The 21,431-nt window shown below is 49.7% G+C and overlaps 1 protein-coding gene across 3 annotated transcripts in view; it reads right to left on the bottom strand.

Moving 5' to 3' along the window:
• The window catches only part of LOC135915395 (irregular chiasm C-roughest protein-like), a 407,803-nt gene that overhangs the window by 149,731 nt on the left and 236,641 nt on the right, over window positions 1-21,431 (bottom strand). Inside the window, exon 1 of one of the 3 annotated variants that reach the window (XM_065448444.2) lies at window positions 19,171-19,773. The exons of the other annotated variants lie outside the window; for them this stretch is intronic. The gene's annotated coding sequence lies outside the window, so the exon portion shown is untranslated. Of the gene's footprint in view, window positions 1-19,170; window positions 19,774-21,431 lie in introns of those variants that run through there. 3 annotated transcript variants of the gene reach the window in all.

Genomic DNA, 21,431 nt, shown 5'->3' with positions numbered 1-21,431 from the left:
ACACCCACACTATTAAGCGGCAACATGAGCTTTCATAATGGTTCGAGAAAAACAAATAAAGAAAAGAAACCTGCGCGATAGTGAAGTTCGAGTTTAGGGTGCTTTCAGTAACCCCAAAAGAAAAAAAAAGAAGCTACGTCTATGCTTAAGAAGCGCGTTTAGAAATGCGCTCCGTAGCACGCAATGTCTACACGGTGATGGTAAGTTAGGTTCCGCTTTTCCTTTTGCATTAGTGGGCGCGCTCACAATGCTACGGCGATGCGACTGCTCCGCGATTCAAGCTCGAAACGAGTGCACGTTAAGAGCTACATGACGAGTAATACACGCGGCAAAAAAAAAAAAAAGCATGAACAGAATTTGCACTTTCCGTGACACTTCCCCTGAGTGCTCTCCAGACGTAACACAAGCTCCAGCAGTTGCATATGAACAAAACGAAATGTGGGCATCGACCGCGGCGGCGAGGTCTAACTCGCAACGGCAGACAATCAGCGTCGAGCAGGTCGCAACCAAACAGCAGACGAGCACGTAGGCAAACAAAGCACCCCCGATAGGAGCGACACATCGACACCACCACAAGCCATGCGGAAGGAAGAGCGTGAAGACAGAAAGGGCGCAGAAGAAATACAGGGGTGGGAGGAGGAGGAGGAGGGAGGCGAAGGGGCGACAGATAAAACAAACGCTGATTCTCTCGGCGGCGGAAAAACGTATTACTTGCGCGGGAAAGGCGAGCGTCATTTGTCATATCGGCTCCATTATGCACACCCGCTCGTTTCCTTTATCTCCGACCGCGCGGAGCGCTATTTGTCTCTTCGGCGGGAACAGCGCGCGGCAGAAGATGCCCGCGAGGAAAGGGGAAATAAGGACGAAAACGAGGGAATTTGGGGAAAAAGCCACGTATATAGGGAGCAACTTTCGATGCAAGCACGAGTCTACTGCCAGGCCAAGAGGATGAGGCGTCGGAGGCGAAAATCGGAGGGGGGAGGAGAAAGGGGATGGGGAGGGTATTGCCACGTGTGGTGGGCGAAGAAGCACAAACGCGGTGGTATATACGGAGCGTCTGATCGAGTAATGGACATGGCTATAGGGCTACAGCGAGCAACACGAGGCGGCAGGGAGAACCGTAAAGAAAGGAAGAAAGAGCGAGTAGAAGTGATAAGTACACGCAGTAAAATACGAAACACCGCCGTACAGCACTTCCCCCGCTTTCTCTCTATTTCATGCCCCACAAAACGCAGGGGGTGAGGTGTGGTAGCGCGTCGGGACGCATAAAAGACCCGAACTGCGCGAAAAACACAGGGAAACGGGAAGCGCCGAACGTACAGGATCGACGGGGTGGGCTGGGGTAAAAAGAAAAGAAGGAGGGTGTTGGTGGAAGAAAGGGGAGGAGGGATTTTGGCTGCGAGAAGATGCGCGCCTTATATTCGGGCCCGCGGCTCCCGTGTGCGATAAACGCGTGATTGCAGAGGCTGTTCGCGTCGTTATCGGCCCGCGCGTTCGCTATCTCCAGCAGCAAGCAAAGTTTTCTTTTCCCGTTCCTTTCTTTTTGTTTCTTATTACCTTCCGTTCCCTAGGTTCCCCCACCGCTGCCGCTCCAACCCTGGGCCCGTAAATGAAGAGAGAAAGAAGTTGATGACCCGGGACGAGGTCATTATACGCTCCGAAAACCTCGTAGATAGATTCTGCTGGAACACGTGCCTCGGATCGGCGTCGCTTTTATAGGCAGGTGTATATGGGAGGGTACGTCGACGGCTCGGCGCAGGAAGCCTCCACGCCGAGCCCAGTGTGTACAGAGTCAGAGCAGCACAACATCAGCGCGCGAGTGAAAGCTTCCAGGCACAGCGGCGACCTTACCCGATTTCCTTTAGGAAGATGAGAAGGGGGCCTACGCTGGAGGCCCCAGCTCAGATACCGGGAGGGAAGTTTCGCTGGTATTGGTAGTGCCACGTGATAGACGAGGGCTCTTATGCTGTGCGACTTCGTGGAGTTCACTTTAGGGCTGGAAACAAAATTAAGACGACAGTCGCCGACGACCGAGTCATTGGCAGCGCACACGAGTCCCACTGAGTAGCAGCAAGGTTTTTGTTTTTGGGTGCGTATATAATAAGAGAGTTCCGGGGGCGACGCGAAACATTCGGGAAAGATTAATGACCGGGAACGCATACTACCGAAGAAAGGTGCGCCTTGGATGTTGAAGGCTCCGGTAGAATCGTTATCACGGAGTCCAGATTCAGAAACTGATGACGTACGTTTTTTTTTTCTTCTTCGTGCCCCACAAGGTTAGTTCAACAGCGAGTTATTTGAACACATCTCGCGGAGTACTGATGCTGCCTATTCTTGAGTATTTCGCCCTGCCTACATGGCGCATACGATGCGTGCCGCAAGAAGAACGGCGCTATATATGGCGCCACTATAGGGTTAGATGCTGATAAGCCAAACAAATCACTGCAGCCATGATGATTAAGCGGAGGAGAAATTTTTGACTTGTTATAGACACTACAAAAAAAAAACCATTTCTTTTTTTTTATATTTTAACAAATATTACCAGCTTCACTGACGTCGTGAGCTCAAACTTATTTCGCACATAAGACCTCCTCGTTAACTTCGATATAGGAGTGTTTCCGTTAAGGTTAAGAGCATGGAGCCTTCGAACATTGTTGTAAGCACTAATAGATGATACTTGTACGACTGTTGAAATGCCCTAATATATATACCGCCACCATCAAACGCTCCAAAGAGGGAGAGAAAGAAAAAAGAAAAAGGTCGTGAAGAAAGCTCCAGTATACATGCCAATCTAAAAAACCAACTTAAACAAACAGCTGCCATTCCCACATCCTCCTCCCGCCCAGCTCGTTATTTCCTGCTGCCTTTTCTTCTTTTTTTTTTTGCGTGGGATAACTTTAGTCGCGCGATATTAAGCACCCCACATACACTGACAGGAAGAGAAGCCGGCCAGTAATTCTCTCCTGAAATAGACACCACGACCAGCTGCTTGAAAACCAGCGAGAAAATTAAAAAAAAAGATAAGAATGACAGAAAAAAAAGAAAGGGAACAGGAAGGTGAACAACAACCCGTCACATCAGAGAGTACGAGCACTAAAGACGATAGTCGATTCCCGTACAGCGGACAAGAATTGGAGTGTGGCTTCGTGATTTGGACGGGTTACACAGCGCGTAAGACGAGGACAAACGGAAGAACTACAACACAAGCGCAAAAGTAACATGTACGCGACACCAACCAGCTCAACGACGATCCCTCGTGCCGCTTTGCGATCCTTGTATATAGTGGTTAAAAAAAAAAAAGCAATCTCACAACGCTGGTTTGGAGCCGTCTGCGGCGTCTTTCTCACGGTAAAAAACCTGGACGTTTGCACGACAACTAACCCGCCACCGTGACTAAAAAGAAAAAGGGCCGTGACCGGGCCGGGTACACTGTCGAACGTCGCAAGGGTAAGCGCGGTCGCCGAGATCTATACGCTATTCCGGGGGCACGCAGCCTCGCCTAGCTCAATCGCCCGTACGCCTTGCCTCATTTGCGGCAAGCGGCGATGCTCACCTCTTTCGTTTCGTTTTCTCGAGGACACCGCACTGCGTGACCTTTTGTTTAAGGTTATTTCTCTCACACGCGGAAACACAGGTCGACCGATCCAGCAGCCCTTCTCGTTCACACACACAACAAAAAGAAGGAGAAAAAAGAAAATACAACGCACGCGTTCGAGAGAAGAGGAGCAACGCCAGTCAGATCTATCGCGCATACGAGTGTGGTTGCGTGAGCGCTCAAAGCCGCGGGCATCGGGAATCGCATGCGATCAACCAATCATGTCCGCGCGGCTCCCGTAATTGCGCTAAATGCGCGCGCAACTCGCCCGCCAGGCGGTGGCAGCGGCGGTGACCGGGAGACGCGGGAACGAGAGAAAAGAAAGAAACCGAGGCAACGTCAGACGACAGCAACAGCGGGCCCGGTTAAGACGGGGGGGGGGCAAGGAAAGACACACGCGGGAGAGACGAATGATCGGGGAAAACGAATCCGACATTAACTCTAATGAGGCGGGAGCACGCTACAGGCGATTCAAACGCGGCCCTTGTGGCTCGATTTCGCCGGCGAGAAGACCAACCAGTTCGTCGTCCGCTTGCGGCGAGGTGCAACCCCCCCCCCCCTTTTTTTTTTGTCCAGCTTTCGGCTACAACCTAAATTCGAAGCGTCCGCGCAGAGCCTCGCGCGACGGGACGAACCCGTGCCGTGCGGCACCGGAGTCTCCCGCCCCATGGGGGGAGGCCCCCCCCCCTCCCTGGGCGCACGCAATTTCCGGCGGAGACCGACGCGAGGACGACAGCAGGAAGCCGGATTAGTGCGCGGACACCGCCGAACGGGTTGGCGGGGCAGGGCGCGCACGCGGGAGGAGACGCGAGGTGCCCCTGCGCGCGCATCACGCGACGACGGATGCACGTCAGGTTCCTCGCTCTTTGTTTTGGTTCGTGGAGACGAACACGTATTGGCCTGCGCCGTTAAGTTTCGTACTAACATTACTAGACGAATAGCTAGTAACTTTTTCCCTACGAAACTGATGGCACAACGAAGTAATGACGGAAGATGGATATTTTTTTTTTTTATATAAACGCCGTGGTGGGGCTCCGTGGCTATGGAGTCCTACAGCTGAGAACCGAGGTCTCGGGTTCGGTTCTCCACATCAGCAGCTTATTTATTTATTTATTTATTTATTTATTTATTTATTTATTTATTTGAAACAGCTGCAGCGCACGAACGCATGATTGCAAGGGGAGAAGAATACATAGCGTTTGCATGAGGCAGACCTGGTGCAAACAACATACTACCGCGAGCTCCCTTATACAAAAAAAAAGAAATGTTGCATGTCGTTTGATAAAGGCGAAATAAATAAATAAATGATTGCAGAAATAAATGCATAAATACAAAAAAATATTGAAATGTAAGCTAAATCATGTAACCAGGCTGTTATTCGAGGCGAAAGGTACGAAGTATAGACACATTTAAGTATACTACCCCTAATTCGCACGGTGGATGAAGCGCTGAAATAAAGCGCTCGTAGACAGTAGTGCCAAATTTAGCCCCCCCCCCCCCCCCGCCCCCTCCCCGCCACGTTGTTTAAGCGGGAAACTTTATAACGCCAGCATGAGAGTGATGGGCTGCACACGCTTTGTTCCTAAATAATCTCCGTCATCGCGGTACCGAACTACCTTGCGGCTGTCGATAGTGTTATTTCATTTGTCGCCTCACAAAAAAACAAAAAAAACGCTGCAACGAATACAACAATGGCGGGAAGGAACAAAACGACCGCGAGAAGGAGACCGCACGTAATCAAAGGTGGTCAAGTGTAGCCAGACACAACAGACAAAGGCGGCTACCACACTCCGTGCATGTAGCCGCATAGCGCGATATATACCGGCTGCCCGGGTGCGCTTAAATTTTATACTCCGGGAATATTGCGAGTACACCTGTGTACAGTCCGCGCGCGGAAGACTGTCACTACACGAAAAAGCAATCAAAGCTCTTCGCTACAATTAACTAGTTGCAAATTCAAAACGACAGCAAACAAATTAAAGCTACAAAAAAAGAGAAATAAAGTTAAACAAAGGCACTTTCGCAAGTTCACCGGTGCATGCCACTTGTAACAGTGCCGGTCAAGCGAAGGGTTGACGAGGCCCGCTCGAGCGATCGCTCTTCGTCGACGTCGCGGCAAAATACGGACGGCGATAACAGGGTAGCGGACCCTCGACTCTAAGAAAGCGCGACCACCAACTGCGAGTTCGCGCACCTAAAATGCTTTCGACACGAGCCCGCGCTATTCTGGCTATTCCCGCGTTATCGGATGCGATAAAAATCAGCGCCTCCTTTCATACTTGCTTTCACTTAGCATTATTGCTTCCTTTCGATGCAGCGGCTTTGCCACCACCGCCGTACGCCCGCGCCGACACCGCGAGTTTCTTTTATTTTTGCCCGCCCGGGTCGTTTCGCAGAGGCTCGATTTATCTCTCGGAGCTCGCACGGGGCCCAAAGCAAAGGTCACGTATACACCGGGATTGGGGGGAGGTCGTTTACCACACCTCGCGGTGCATGAGCGCGCGCGCGCCACCTCGCGTCGCGGAGATAAGCGAGGAACATTAGTTTCCTCGCTCGAAAAGCGCTGCCCGCCGCCGCCTTTTCCGTCGATTGCACGTCGGTCACCTTGACGAGGTGGACGAACGCGCGCGAAAGCGACAAAACCTCGGTGCCGCTCGGTGTGTGCAGGTGACGCCCGCCGCTTTCCCACGCTGTCTCCCTTTCCCCAGCGTCGGGTAGCCAACCAGACTATTGACTGGTTAACATCCCTGCCTTCCTATATTACTCTCTCTCTCTCTGCTGTCGCGTCGTTTTGAGTGCGGCATCGCTTCTTTGAGCAAGCTAACACCCGTTTCCCTTAATCTATAGCTGTATGGACTCGGCCTTGTATCCCCACCCGCGGCGGTGGCTTAGTGAGAGAGAGTGGTTGACATCCCTGCCTTCCTATATTACTCTCTCTCTCTTTCTCTCTCTCTCTCTGCTGTCACGTCGTTTTGAGTGCGGCGTCGCTTCTTTGAGCAAGCTAACACCCGTTTCCCTTAATCTAGCTGTATGGACTCGGCCTTGTATCCCCTCCCGCGGCGGTGGCTTAGTGAGAGAGAGAGAGAGACCGCAAGGAGCGGAAAGGCATAGAGTACAAGCCAGCAGAGCGTCCCGTTTGCTACGCGACGTTCCGGTTAATGCGATGTTCTGCTGAGCTTGAAGTCGCATGTTCCAGCCGTGGTGGTAACATGCGATCCCGGCCGACCGGATTTCGATGGAACGGGAGGGAATGCGAAAACGTTCGTGCACTTAAGATTTATAGGTGCAGGAAAAAATAAAAAATGGCTGTGGCTTAGGTAAGGTTAAGCCCAGGATGCGAAGCATACTAGCCTTTATTTTAGTTGTTGAACCACTGTTTAGCCTGGTTAACTGCTGTTGCTTGGCTATATTTGGTTCGGCTAGACGAAGAAACAACTCATGCATTACTGCTTCGCCTTCAAGAGTGGAACGCGACAGCGTTCCCGTCGACCCGCCAAGGGGTGTAAGACAATGGGCTACAGGGCAGCGACTACGCGCCCCGCATTGGACGCGGTGAGCGTCGAGCAAAGCAGCGTTCGGCGCGGCAACGAAACGTGCGCCTGAGCAAGAGACGCACGCCTTAGAAACAGCTCGTTTCTAAGGCAACACCGCATTCACTAGAGGCGCTTTTGTACCGCTTTGAAGCATCTTACTCGTGGCTCAGTGGTAGCGTCTCCGTCCCACACACCGGAGACCCTGGTTCGATTCCCACCCAGCCCGTCTTGCAAGAGTTGAGCCAAAGCCACTTCTCCTCTGTCGTGACGTCACGGTGTCACGTGGTTTCATGGCGACACCGCCGCGCCTGAGGAGCTGGGTTGAGCTCTCGTAATATGCTTCGCATAATACTGAGTGTAGTAGAAAATAATACTGATTACCACTCATAACCGGATCGTGATTTTGACACGGAAATCCCCCGAAGGTAATCTGATTAATTAACACTGTTTTCTCGTAACCCATGTAGCAGGTACTTGTTCAAATACTCTACTATCGTAGACAGCTTAGTACTGTTGTACGTAAAGATGTTTTAAAGGAGATTTGTTAGCGTACCTCGCACCTTCCCAATTTTCTGAGCCTTGCTAGCTTTTTTGGCATCGAAACTGTAGCAACGGAAAACAAGAAAGAAAGAAAAATGAATCTCGCCATTGACAGGGTTCGAAGCTCGGCATGACCCGTATACCTCGGCACGAGGTATACATGTCCAAGCGACGAAAACGCTGATACAATGTATACGAACGACAGCGGCGTCAAAGGCAGCGCGAACAGAAACACCTATTAGACAAAACACGCGCACTTCTGCCCCCCAACCTTACGCACATTATGACTATGTGGTGTATACGTGCACTGAATGATACCGCGGGCCGATTCCACTGTATTCTAGAAGTTTTCTGAAAAGGGCCATTAGTGCGACGCGCGCACTTTCGCTTGTCGATTGCTGGCAACGGGTTCAATGCTCGCTGTTCTCGCTGGTTTCGTGTACGTGAGCTTTACCCATATGGGGTCATTTTTTTCCCTTTCTCTCTCTCTCTCTCTCTCCGTGATTCCGCTCTGTTGAGCGGCAGCGATACGCATCACCCGAGGTGGTGCAATTGCGCGCAACTCGGCAGGTCCCACAATGCGGCGCTTTGCAATTTGATCCCCGCGTTTCCTCGTTAAAGCTTGCATGTCGCGAGGGGGGGCCCACACTGCACTCTCACAGAGTCTCTCGCGTCGAATGCGGAAAACAAAAGAGGGAGAGAGAGAAAGAGAGACGGACCGCCACCGAGGTTGGTTGCGCGGATTAAAATATCAATAGAACTGTGCATATATATTCCTGTCTAAGTTCCCCGGCGTTTTGGCCTGTCCTTGGCCGACCCCGAACCCCCGAACGAATTCACCGACGGCCGCAACGGCACGTCACGTTCACGTGTAGTTTTCTGTCATTACCGACGACAAAGAACATACGCGTTAAGCCTCAATTTAGGCTTAGCGAGTGCGATGTACCATGCGAAGTACTGAGGGACGCGGCACCGCTTGAAAAAACGAACCTGTCGCAAGCGCGGCGCGCGTGCACGTCTCTTGTGCGTGACGTCACTGCCGCGTGGCCCCGGGTTTCAAGCCGCCGCCGATTTTAGGTGCACTCTCTCAGATCGGAGGCCCGTCGCGAAGTTCAACGCTGCGTATACGCGACGTATACGCCAAGCTCCGTTTTTTTTTTGTCTTTTTCAAAATGACGCTCGCGGATTAAAGAGTGGCACAACCCCGGCCGAGCCCACCTCTACCTTCCAAACTACGCTCCTGTCCAGGATTAGTCAACTATAGCAAAGCCCCGTATATAGCGTGGTCAGGGCTGTAACGGTACTTCTGCGATGTGCGTGTGTATACTTCCCTGCAGCAGTATTCTGCAAGTACGGAGAGGGTTAAGAGCCATGGCACTAAACTCGCGGGACATGGTTTGCGCCAATGCTCATTAGAGACATCAGCTTATTAGCGTTTCTTTTGGCCACCGATGCACGGTTTGGCTGACGCACAGAAATATGCTTGAATTTTCTTTTTTTTCTTTTTTTTTCTTTTTTTTTTTGCAAGGCGCACCAGGTTGCCGTGACGACTCCTCCGTAGGTCTAAACTGAAGGGCGACAGTCGACGTTTTCGCCGGAAAGACTTACATAAGCGACTTAAGCTAAAATTTGGCGGTGAGAGTAGAGCTTAAAGTGGGGGGTGATATTTAATTATAGATTTTAAGTCAAACAGTGTATGACTGCATTGCTCATCCTAAATAAGAGTGCGTTTCAACATACCACGGGCTGGTTTGTAGTGTCGCAAGAGTTCGAACATGGGCCATATAAAGAGACGAAAATTACGGTGGTTTTCGGATTAACTTCGCATTGGGACGCCTGGACGACTGAACCCTGTTCGTTTAATAGATGCCGGAATGCCGAGAGCGCCGCTCACCTACTCGCAACGTAACGACCACCTCGGTGCATTTCGGGAACAAGTGGCTTGCGTGACACGGTTCGCGCGCTTGCACGTTGTGACCGTTTCTCCCGACTCATTTCCCTAATTCTTTCTTCCATGCCTACTCTCTCTATCCTTCCTTCCTATAACATTTTTACACCTCCGGGAGCCCCTCCCCCCGCATACGGTAGCCAAGCGGAGGCTCTCCTGGTTACCATCCCAGCTTTCTTTATTTCTTTCAATTTCTCTCTCTCTTACAGCGACCACCCCAACTCCAACACTCAAGACATTCGCCCTGTATTCACCGCTGTGAGATGACCCTTCCGCACTTTAAGAGACATTCAAACCGTTGTGTACTAAAGGCGAGGTTAAGCACACTGCTGCTGCTTTTTCTTGAAGTGCATCGGCACCGCTTGCGACTGGGTGACGAAACTCTCTCTTTCCGTCCACTGCTGGGCAGCTATATTCGGCCTCGGTTCCGTGTTTTATTAACATCCCTACATTCACCTTTACCCCAGGCTTCTGTCCCAGACCATCGAATTTGTGTTTCCTTATTTTGCGCTTTGGCTTTCAACCCGGATACCAGCAAGCTATAAGAGTAGGTTTCACGTGTCCGCCAAGTCTACAGCCGAACGGCAACCGTCAGTGGCTGCTGAAGAAGCAGCACACAGGCGCATGTTTGTTTAGCGACCGCACACAAGTCAACAGCCGCGAATAAAGAAACACGCCCCTCGAAACCTTGTAAATGTACGCCTGCGTTCCGAAGGGTGAAGGCTTTATATGAGTGCAAATACGCTCTGTCTGGCAATAACGACCCAGACTGTCTCCTTTCGAACACATCCTGAAAGGCTCTACTCGGCTACATCACCAAATGCACTGAGATTAACTTTTCGGGGGCGTGCTAAAAATGTACGCTTATTTATCGCGGCATTTTCGTCTACTGGCCTGGGCTCGATGACCTCAAAATCATGCCTGGCGTTTCGTTAATGAAACGCGTTGGTTCTAACAAAAAAAAAAAAAAAAGAGAAAACCGCTCAGCTTCGCGTAAGCATTCTTGTGCGTCGTTTTCTTGTTTGTCCCGCTACATTCAGAGTCAACTCGGGTAACACATACACATTAGTCCAAGTAAACCCCATTTATACTATTCACATGCAAGCTGCCGCTGTCACACCGAGCTGACCGTTCTGCACTAAAAGTTAATTTGCTTAGTAAATGACTCGCTATGCAAACCAAAACCCTCCCCCTAACTACACGCCAGTTACGAGTCGGTCATTAGAAGTGCGATCGCCAACGGGAACCCGTCCACTTCCGCGATCACTGCTTCCTCTCTCTCTTTTCTCGCTCTAACTTCTCGCATTTACATCGCGCTGCAGCCGGAATGGGCATTGGCACCCCAGAGACTCCAACTCGGCGGAGACACACGCCACCACAAATCCCGACCATAAATACACCGGCGGTTCTCTCTGTTCATACTTTCTCGTTTGCCCCCCCCCCCCCCCCCCCGTGCTCCTTCATACGTAGGCGCGGCAATCGCTTACGTGAGATCACGTAGGCCACGTCGCGTCGGTCAGGTTTCCCGGCAGTCCATCACAAAAGCCGCGCGCGCCCTGCAGCTTACACTCCCCACCGCTACAGTACACGTACCGTGCCTCCTTCCCCTCACTACCTCCCCCTCTCCCCGCCCGCACACCGCACTGCGTCCAACGTCGGCGCGCCGGCAAAGCGTCGAATCAAATTTAATTACGGAAATCGTCTTTCGTTATGTATGAAGGTGCCTCGCGTGCGCCGACGTTCGTCCCGTCGTTCTTTCTCTTGCACTGGACCAACTGCACAAAGCTGACTTCTTTTGCACAAAGAAAGAAAGAAGGGAAAGAAACAAAGAAAGAAACAAAGAAAGAAAGAAAGAAAGAAAGAAAGAAAGAAAGAAAGAAAGGGATGCGCACCCATTATCTGAACTTGCTCACGTCTCGGCTATCGAAGGAACCGCGAGCGCTGGCGGTGATACGGCGACGCACGTCTCGCGCAAACGAAGCAACTCGGGCGCGGACCATCGACTCCGTTTGCTCTTCTCAAATGAGAAACGGCCCTCGGCCCGAGTCGTGTCTCGTACGTACTATTCCGGGAAACTGGCAGAAAGAGAAGCTCTGCAGGGAGGACACAGGACCACTCAAAAGTAAAAATAATAAAAAAGAAACATCAGTATAGCTTAACTTTTCTTTTTTTTTGCTGTTTCTTACGACGATGAAGGTGACCTTAATTTGCGACTGATTCGTACTTCATATGTTTTAGATTCCATCGAAATCTGCTATTCCGTGATGCTCTTCGGCTGAACAGTTACGTGCGCATTGTACCGAGCGTCTTAACGCGCTTGTCATCACTTCAAGCTCGTCGACGCTAAATTATCGTCAGTATGTATGTATGTATGTATGTATGTATGTATGTATGTATGTATGTATGTATGTATGTATGTATGTATGTATGTATGTATGTATGTATGTATGTATGTATGTATGTATGTATGTATGTATGTATGTATGTACGCTTTCATTTTCCGTCCTCAAGCAACCCACCGCAATGGCGCACTGGCTATAGTGCTCTGCTGCTGAGCACGAGGTCTTGGGTTCGATGCCCGGCCGCATTTTGATGGGGACGAAATTGCAATAAGGTTCGTGTACCATACTTTCGGTGCACGCTAAGGAATGCCAGGTGGTCAAAATTTATCCGGAGACCTCCATTACGGTTCATGATGACGGTAAACTGAGTGTCAAGCCCTTTGCAACGAGCGACCTACAAGTAGCCCGGACCTAACGTCTCAAAGCCCCAGTGTTAACCGATTTGCCTCGTTAAAGTCTCTGAATGAATGAATGAATGAATGAATGAATGAATGAATGAATGAATGAATGAATGAATGAATGAATGAATGAATCTTCCTCAAGTCATTTGTACGTCTTCCTGATTACGAGCAATAAAAACAGCGCTAAACGTAATCATGAACCAACCAGCCCAAATGCGTACTCTTCTCTACGTCTTCATCTGAAAATCAAATGTGGGAAATCCGGCAACGCAAGTTGCAAACATTCCAGTATAAGTAAATAAATAAATATTATCTACGAAATCAACAAACAAAAGCGCAACCAGAAAACAAGAGCCGCATCGACGACGACATTACGTTTTGTCGTTGACCGGTCTTAGGCAATGCTTCAATTTGCCGCATCGGAGAGACGCCGGTGGGCCACACTCAGGCGTAGAGATTTAAAAAAAATATGAGCTGCAACACGTGCTTTGCAATGCATAATCGAGGCCATCAATCACGGCCGACACGAACATGGTGCGCCTTGCCCCGCGCAAGCCAGCCGTCTGTAGTCTTTTCAAGCGCGCCTTCCAACCTGCAAAGGATGCCTTTGTGAAGGCGGACGCAAACAATAGGAAGGTAACCACTAAACGAAATATCAAAACATTTATAAGCACACGATTTCTCTACTTGCTTGTTTTGTTACTATAGATTTATCGCACTCCGGATATCGATCACATTTTGCACACGCTGTTTTCTTTCGAGTCGACGCCCGAGCATTGCGTGAGTGAATGCCTGCAGTGTTTGCGGCAATGGCTGTGATCTCTCCATCATCCTGACTGACCTTGATATCTAAATTTTTCAAACTTCAGTTCTTTGTTCGATAGCACAGACGTTTGGTGCAGTTGACGCAGAGAAGGGTTTTGGCCACGTAAAAGAATATTGAGCCGATAATTCAACCACTGCCTAATTGAAAATGAACAGCTTGACGATACGTTATGTCAAACGCACGCGTCGCTGAACGTTTTAAAAAAAAGCGACCATATTGACACAATTCTGGGCAAATTGATAGAGCTGTGTTATGACTAACATAGCGCGAGGCCAGAACGAGAGCGAACATAACGAATTTGGACAGAACACGCGCTAACCAGTTACTAGAATGGTTTATGGAATAAAACACATAAGCTATCGAGTTAGTCACCGAATTACATACGCGCACAGTACAGTTAAGCTATACGCGAGGAGAACGCGAATGGAAAACTATGGATGGCTTATGGAGAAACTTTCCATCTTCTAAATGGGGATTGTTTCAAACTGTTTCTCCAAGCAGCTGATCACTGAAGCAGTGAACAGCGGCAACAAAAAGCTAGATAAACAAAAGAAGCAAGAGTTCTCTACGCAGAAACCCTAACAAACGCGCCGAGTTGTAGGCGCCCTTAAAGACCGCCCACTCGAAGAAGACCCGAAAAAGCTCGTTAACACACGCACGAACACATTCGCGCACGCACGCACGCAAAGCAGAATGCAGCCGTCCGTTTTGTCGACCACGACCACTGCCGCATCTCACCATGGAAACTTGCAGCCTGTCCTTTCCCTACACGTGCCTGTACACGAAAGAATTACACTTACAATGAAAAGAACTCCGCGTCACGCATCACTTGCTCGGGGCCTTTAGCGCAGGCCCGCGCCTGGATATAGCCCGGAGCCGAGTCAACACCGATGTGGAGTCAGACGCAGCGCCGAACACAGAGCAACAAATTCGCTTGCCCGGGGCGGGATTGAACTCTGAATAGTGACCGCCGCGGAGTTTTCCGGTGGCTTTCACGCAAGAACGAATGTGTGCGTCCGGCTTAGCAAACTTTCATGCTCGCCGGACTGGTGAGCCGCGCCGGCAAATAAAAAAAGAATACCCGTCCCGTTCGATGCGCGAAAGGCCGCGGTCAGGTCAAGCCGCACACGCTACAGCGCTGCTGCTGTCGCTGCAGACTGCGGTCTCGGAGGCCTTGCAAGCGACCGCAAGAGTTTCCGCCAAACGTTACTAGAGATAAATCCGGCGCTAGTGCCTGTGAGGACAGCAGATGTGGCGGTTCCGCCAGCTTTGGTATGACGGGTAGTACAAGTGCTTGCACAAACTTGGTCCTTTTGACTTAGAACGCTTTCGTGACTTTGTAAATCGATCGCTTTCAAGAAATTACTGCGGGTATAAGTGCAACAATTGGCAATGATTATGCATGTGGCGAGGATGCTTATTGCTTCACTGCGTAAAAAATAAATAAATAAACTATACTTGGACATTTAGAAAAAAGAAAAGAAAGCGTGTAATAAATAACGCCACAAGAATGTCCGAAGCCACACGCGCGAAGATTATAGACAAATCCCCGTACTGTACGTACTCGAAAATAGCTCGAGCAATAATATAAGTCGGCCCCTACCTATTGATCTCGGCTACTAAAAATCTCGCCATTCGATGTCACAAGCAGCCAGAGAAGTACTCCTCGTCGAACGCTTATCAGCCCCACAAACGACGTCATGTTCGACGTCGACGAATGCGCTGGATATGCAGCATTTATTAAAGCCAGCCCGGATAATCTCCAGAGTGGCCTTACAGCGGGCGCAACGGAGGGATGTCCGTTATCTCAGTACTTTGCACGCGCACATAGGTCAATAGCACATTTTGGGTAACAACAACAACAACAACAAAACAAGAAACGGCTGACCTATGCACGAATAAATACGGTACTCCCCGTAACTGTCATTATAGCTCAGCGATCGCGCGGCGCCAGAGTGCCCCCAGTAATTCTTGGGAGGAAATGGTTTGGTTGCGATGTATTGCTCCCGCTTGAGCTTTCACATGCATTTTAGGAGAGGCGATAAACCAGCGACGACGAGGCTGACATATCTGGAGGACGTTTGAACGGATTACGACACGGTATGTTCACGGGCGAGCAGCTCAGCTTTACGCTAATCTATTTTGTAGAGCACTTCCAACGTTTTATGCGTCGAATAAAGTCCGGTTCAACGTGCCCACGCTGCCTTAAGAAAAGTGAAAATGACGGTAGTAAGACAAGCTGTGCAGGGGAAAAAAATGGGCGTGAGTTTGAGAGGTTACTCGCTGCTTGCTTAAACGCTTAGAACAAAGCGCGAACATGTTGCACCTTACAGTGGCTGTAAATTGTTCCGCACACCTGAAGAAGCTAAACCGGCAGTAAAAATGAGATATCGTTCTTGGGCCTATATAAGGATGATGAGGAGCACTGAGATAAATCGGCTAAAGAGAAGGATGATTGCTTGATTATGCAGCAAAGCTAAAAGAAGAGCAGTCGTAGACACAAGTAAATATCAAAATAAAAAAAGAAAGCTCGATTAGCGCTCGAAGTTCCAAGTTTGTATTTCTTGCTATTTTACTCGTACAGCTTAGTTTTATTGGCCAATATGAGCTACCTTTCGACCACGGTTGTACAGGGATCAACTGAGTTCTTTGTTAGCTATAGTAAAAGAAGAAAAAAAAAGTTAATATAACGACAGACAGGCTGTTACGTACATCTATGTATTTCTCGCTGTTGTAATCACCTTCGTTCTTTGAATTTTTTTATAACGCTTACAATTAACAAAATAATGTTTTCTCTTAAAACAAGGCGAAAGTATAGTGGTGTATTGACACTAGGTACGCGAAGAAAAATATAGAAATTGTCGCGGTTCTGTCATCTCAACGCGCGCGACACAGAGTTTTCCACAATAATTACTAGAGGAAACTCTGGCGCTAAAGTCGTTGACCCCATGGGAATGACGCGAAATACATGGATTTGTCTTCGTGCTTGTGGATTCAAACGTTCTCGTGGCTCTCTTTGTTACCCTTTGTGTGGCTTGGTTGTGGCAAATTTCAGAGCAGACTATACTTTTTAGAAGTGCAGAAGACGCTGAGATCACACACAGCGGCTACCAATTGCAACGGTTTAACTTGTCGAGGTGGCCAAATCGAAACGCGCCAAGCGTTTCAAGACACCATGGCTCGCCCACGACAAGTCCCTAAGGGCGTTTTATGCCGCTTGTTAACTGCATGCGCCCATCGTGTAATGGTTTGAACACCAGGCCTCGGCGCTAAAGGTTCTGCGTTCGAACCTTCCCGTCGGACAATTTTAATAATGCTCGTGTAATTACTTATTAAGCATTGCTTTGATGAACATGACGAGTTTACAAAGTCGCGAAGCCGTCTGAAGCCAGAAGGACAAAGTTTAGGCCAATCCATGTACTTCCCATAGTTCTCCATGCTGGTACAACCACTGCAGCTCCCGTAGACACTAGCACCACAATTCCCTGTGGTAATTATGGCATGAAACTCTATGGCTCCACACACGTGTCAGTTGACCAGCGTTCAGCTGCATGGCGGCATTGTTACCAGCGTAATTATCTTCTGTGTCTCTTCCCGGTGTCGCATGCATTCATTCCCCCTCCCCCCCTTTCGAATTTGTCCCTTCTCCCCTTTCTCCTTATATTCCCTTTAGCCCTTACCCCAGCACAGGGCAGCCAGCTGGTACTTACACTGCCTAACCTCCCTTGTCTTTCCTTCCCATCTGCCTCTCTCTCTCTCTCTCTCTACTCCACTGTATTGTCTCTTTGGATACAATTTCGGCGGTAAATATTTACCAGCAAGTCACCTCCATTTCTCAGCGATCGGTTGAGTGATGACTTCCCATATGGCGACCTGTACGCAGGAACGGTGAGCACAATATGCCGTGTACCTTTGCGTCTGCATACGCAAATATCGGGCTCGTACATAATGACCCCGCGAACGAGACGACACTGTTTTGCAACATCTATGCGCGTTCGCTCGTTGGCCTGACAGTGTAACGAAGATGGATTGTGAAAGGCCAGCCCGTCTCTCGTGCAACAAGGGGACACGTTTTTCTCAAAAGAAGAATCGAGTACGCCTCCAGCCAAGCCGGAAGCCCGGCCGAACTTTAATGCAATAAATACGGCGCTGACATAGACAGCCTTCTCGAAAATCACGTGATCGCCCGTGATTGAGAGAGACACTACTATGTGTTGCTATATTAGGTAAGCGCGTTTCTCGAGCTCATTCTAGGCAAGCATAATTTAATCGAACATCGTTAAGCTAAAGAAGCGTCTCTGAAACGGTCAGGTTAAGTTTAGAAAGCCGATCAGTACAGAAATGTTCACGACTTAATTTTTAGGATATAGTACATATATAGAGAAAGAACATATACTGTTACCACATGAAGCGAGCGCTTTTATGCGGCATGTGAAAGGTTAGGTCAATGTATTTCAACGTTGTTGCTTCATAAAGGAAGATAAATGGTAAAAGGGGCTGTACCGGAGGCAGCTAAACGCGGAGCACTATCATATCTTCGAGCATGACGTTTACCAAGGAAGTAACGCTTCACTTGTCTTAAACGTTTTTTTTTTTCATTTTTCTTTCCCGTGAGTCACATTGCTTTAGCTCGCTTACTTCCGAGCTTCATCCGTCGATCGCTTTAATTAAAAAGAAAATAAAGGCGTTTTGATACATGTAATATAATTTTCAAGCGACAAACAGGCAGAGATGTTTGCGAGACAAGCCAATTGGCTAGGTTATAGTCAAGCACGAGACATCGTTTGAACCGCTTCTTTTTTTAAATCTCCAACCTCCGCCACTATAAAGCAACAGCGTCAGTGTTATAACTTATACAGAGTTTCTTGTTAGCAACGTCTACTGCAAATATGTGCGAAGAAAAAAAAAGGGGGGGGGGGGGGGAGGAGAGAGAGCAGCCGGAAAACGTTCCTCGTTGTTTTAAGCAGATCCTGGTAAGCGCAGTGGAGTTGACGCAAACTTGATGAAGTAAGCGTTAGAGAAGAACTGATAAATACTGTAAAGGCATGTCCTTTTTTCATTTTTGTCATACGGGTTTACGTAGCACAGAAATGCAAACAGTGTCCCGCATCTGAATGACTCTTGCCAAAATTGTTACAGTAAATATTTCCTTCCGCACAAACCACTGCGTTAAACTTAGCAAAGTCCTATAAAGATTGACATATGACTATGTCACGTGCAGACACCTTACGCATTAACCCATTGAGGCCCGTTCCGCCACCTTGATGTCCCCCTGCGTCTCTAGACGACTAACACCCAAATACAGGCGCACGCTGTCACACTGCGTCTGTGAGCAAATTGAAAATCTTTTTAAGCACCACAATTTCGACAACTGTGGAATATTTATTCGTACCTCATTAAATCGAAATGCGTAACGCGGAATCGTAGCAATGTGGTCTCGCTGCGACCTAACGGGTTGAAACAAAGCAACAGAGCGTGGGACTCCTGTTTGCATATCAGCAACGTTATCTTCCTTTTCCATTTCCTTGTTTATCTTTCTGCCTCCCAGATTCGCAGCAACTGTGTAAGTTAGCAAACCGGAATTCCTGTTTCGATTGACATGTCTGCCTGTTGTTGTTGTTTTTTTTCCCCCGCGGCTCTCAGCATTCGATCGAGCTATTGGCCTGCCAACAATGAAAGACAAAGGAACACAGTTAAAGAAGTCTGACAGCTCTAACAAGGCGCTGGCAAGCAATAATCACGTGCCTACGTTAGAACGAAATGCAATAAGGGATACGGATCATTGGATGTTGCGCTTGCCAAGAGAGATGCGAAACAAAACAAAAGGGCGCGGAACAAGGCCTGTTTTCGCCAATTCTTACTCGGGCAAGCTGCGCGATTTGTTTGAGCTAAACGCAAGCTCCTGTTCTCCCTGCAACTCTCCCCGCGTGAAAAAAAAAAAAAAAAAGACTAGAAAGTGTCAAGTTCAATTCTTGGCGCACTCACCATTAGCGACGACGCACCGCGCGCCACGAGGTGATTGACATCGGTCTCCGGGAAACGCTCCCGGCGATTGGGCGAGAACACCTCGGGACCGAAAGGACGCGACGGCAGACGCCCGTTTCCTCCTCGATCCTCACGTCCCGCGAGTCGGTCTCGCTTCTCTTTCACGATAATCCGAAGCTCCGGGACCAAACACTGAAGTCGGTGACGACGTCCGGCTGTCCCCTCTCAGCTTCGAGACAACAACAACAACCACGATCCGTCGTCGTTCCCCGACGGAAGACGCGTCAGGTGAGGCGGCGAAACTCGGCGGCGGCACCACGTGCGCGAAGGAGGCGGCGTGAGCGGGGCGACGACTTCGAAGCGGGCACAAGCACCGTGTGCGCGCGTGCTCCTACGGGCGAGAGAAGAGGCGCCCGGGGAAAATAAGACCCGCCACTCGAGAGAGGAGAGCGCCCGCGACTGCGAGCAGCTGAGCGAGGTCTGCGCGGCGGCGGAAGCGCGGGAGCGGCGGGATGCCCAGGACGACGACGGCGACGACTCGCTCTCGGCCGCAAGCAGGCGCGCGCCCTCGCGAACTGCCGTGTGCGGCTCTCTTTGGCCCAGACGGCGGCGGCGGCGCGTCTCTCCTCGCGGGTCACATGGCCGGCGGCGCGCGCCCTCCTCTCCCTTGACCCTCGCCCTCGTTCTCCTCCTCGCCCTCTGCACCACCGCTGAACGAGAACAGAACGGCATCCGCGCGCCGTAGTCCCGAGTGCCCAAGCGGAGCTGTTTTTCCACGCGCGTTGAGTCCAAACGTAAGGAACACGTAGTATGTGAGTGAGTGAGTGAGTGAGTGAGTGAGTGAGTGAGTGAGTGAGTGAGTGAGTGAGTGAGTGAGTGAGTGAGTGAGTGAGTGAGTGAGTGAACAATTATGATAAAATGTTCATGTTCTCTGCTGCGTAGATTTGTGAGAAAGAAAGGATATGAACAGTGGAGAGAGAGAGAGAACGGAATAAGGAAATACAGGAAGTTCAACCAATGACGTGCCCGTTGTCTGGAGAAGTGGGAAAAAAGAAATATCAATGAGAAAAAGGAGAACCGAAAGAAAGTAGAGCCAGTTCCACGCCATGAAGGCTGTCAAAACAGTGAAGCTGGTGGTAGTTTTCTCAAGTTTGAACTCGTCTTTAACGTGATATTGATGAAAATATTTTGTCTCGTTGTCATTGTTCCGCTAAATTTGAGCTTCGATTCCGGATTGCGCACGTTCTTCAGTTGCCTGAGTGAGGTTGTGATCAAACACAGTCTATCACACACCTTGCAGCTGTGGCCGCACTCACGACCGAGTGATTCTCTCTTGAACCGTCCACCGGCACCCTCAGTGGGAGGGATCTCTCTGCATCGACGTCTCTGCTCGGTCTCCTACTTCCGAAGTATGGGGTTAACTTGCCTCTGCTGGCGCTCGGCTTGGGTTGCCTTCTCTTGAAAATGGGGGTTGGCTTGCGCTTCCAGTTCGCAATCTTCGTCGGTAACGGCTTCCCTCCGCTGGCGCTTTGCTTGCGCCTTCTCGCTCTTGAAGTTCGGGATTTGCGCGATTTCGGCGCTGCCAGTCGCGCCGAACGGAATCCATGGGGGGAAAGGGCGCGCGCCGGTGAAACACCTGCTCCTATACCCCTCTCCTGCCGCTCCCCCGGCGCGCGCGTTGGCCCCTGCCCCCTGCGTGACGCCGGACGGCGAAGGCCGGACTTAGATCAGCTCCGCTGTGAAAATGATAGTCAGTAAGCGTGAACGGACCCGCGGAAGAATGTTCGATAACAGTCGCAAACGTTCATACAGTCCAGTCGCGTTCAAGAAGCGGAACAGGGCTCTCGCACCCTTGTGTATGCAAGATAAAAATTACAAATTATTTGCAGCGTGTGCGGCGGCACGAAAGAGTCCTTTAAAAGCTAGCACAATCAACCTGCATAGTCGTCGATCGGCTTAGTTCTCCTATCTTTCCCAGCAGTAAATAATAACGAAAGGAAGAGAAAGAAAAAGCTATTCTAGATATCGTGACTCATCCCTTCTCTGGGTATGTGTCTTCATTCCCTTCTTGAAACATGAACGATAGTCTGGTCAGAGAAAATTTCCCACGTAAATTTCGCAACTCTAATTACACATCTGCACTTCCTTTGTTCTAGTTTGTTTGCTAAGTCCTTGCGCGCACGAAATCGTTTCCGGATATATAGCCAACCAGACTCCTGCATTCGTGAAAACCGCGAAACACTGGCAGTTAGAGAAGGGGA

Source organism: Dermacentor albipictus, chromosome 4, assembly GCF_038994185.2.
Source record: "Dermacentor albipictus isolate Rhodes 1998 colony chromosome 4, USDA_Dalb.pri_finalv2, whole genome shotgun sequence".
NCBI lineage: Eukaryota > Metazoa > Arthropoda > Arachnida > Ixodida > Ixodidae > Dermacentor > Dermacentor albipictus.
The sequence above is the reverse complement of the archived record's forward strand: the minus strand, read 5'-3'. Positions and strand labels throughout refer to the sequence as shown.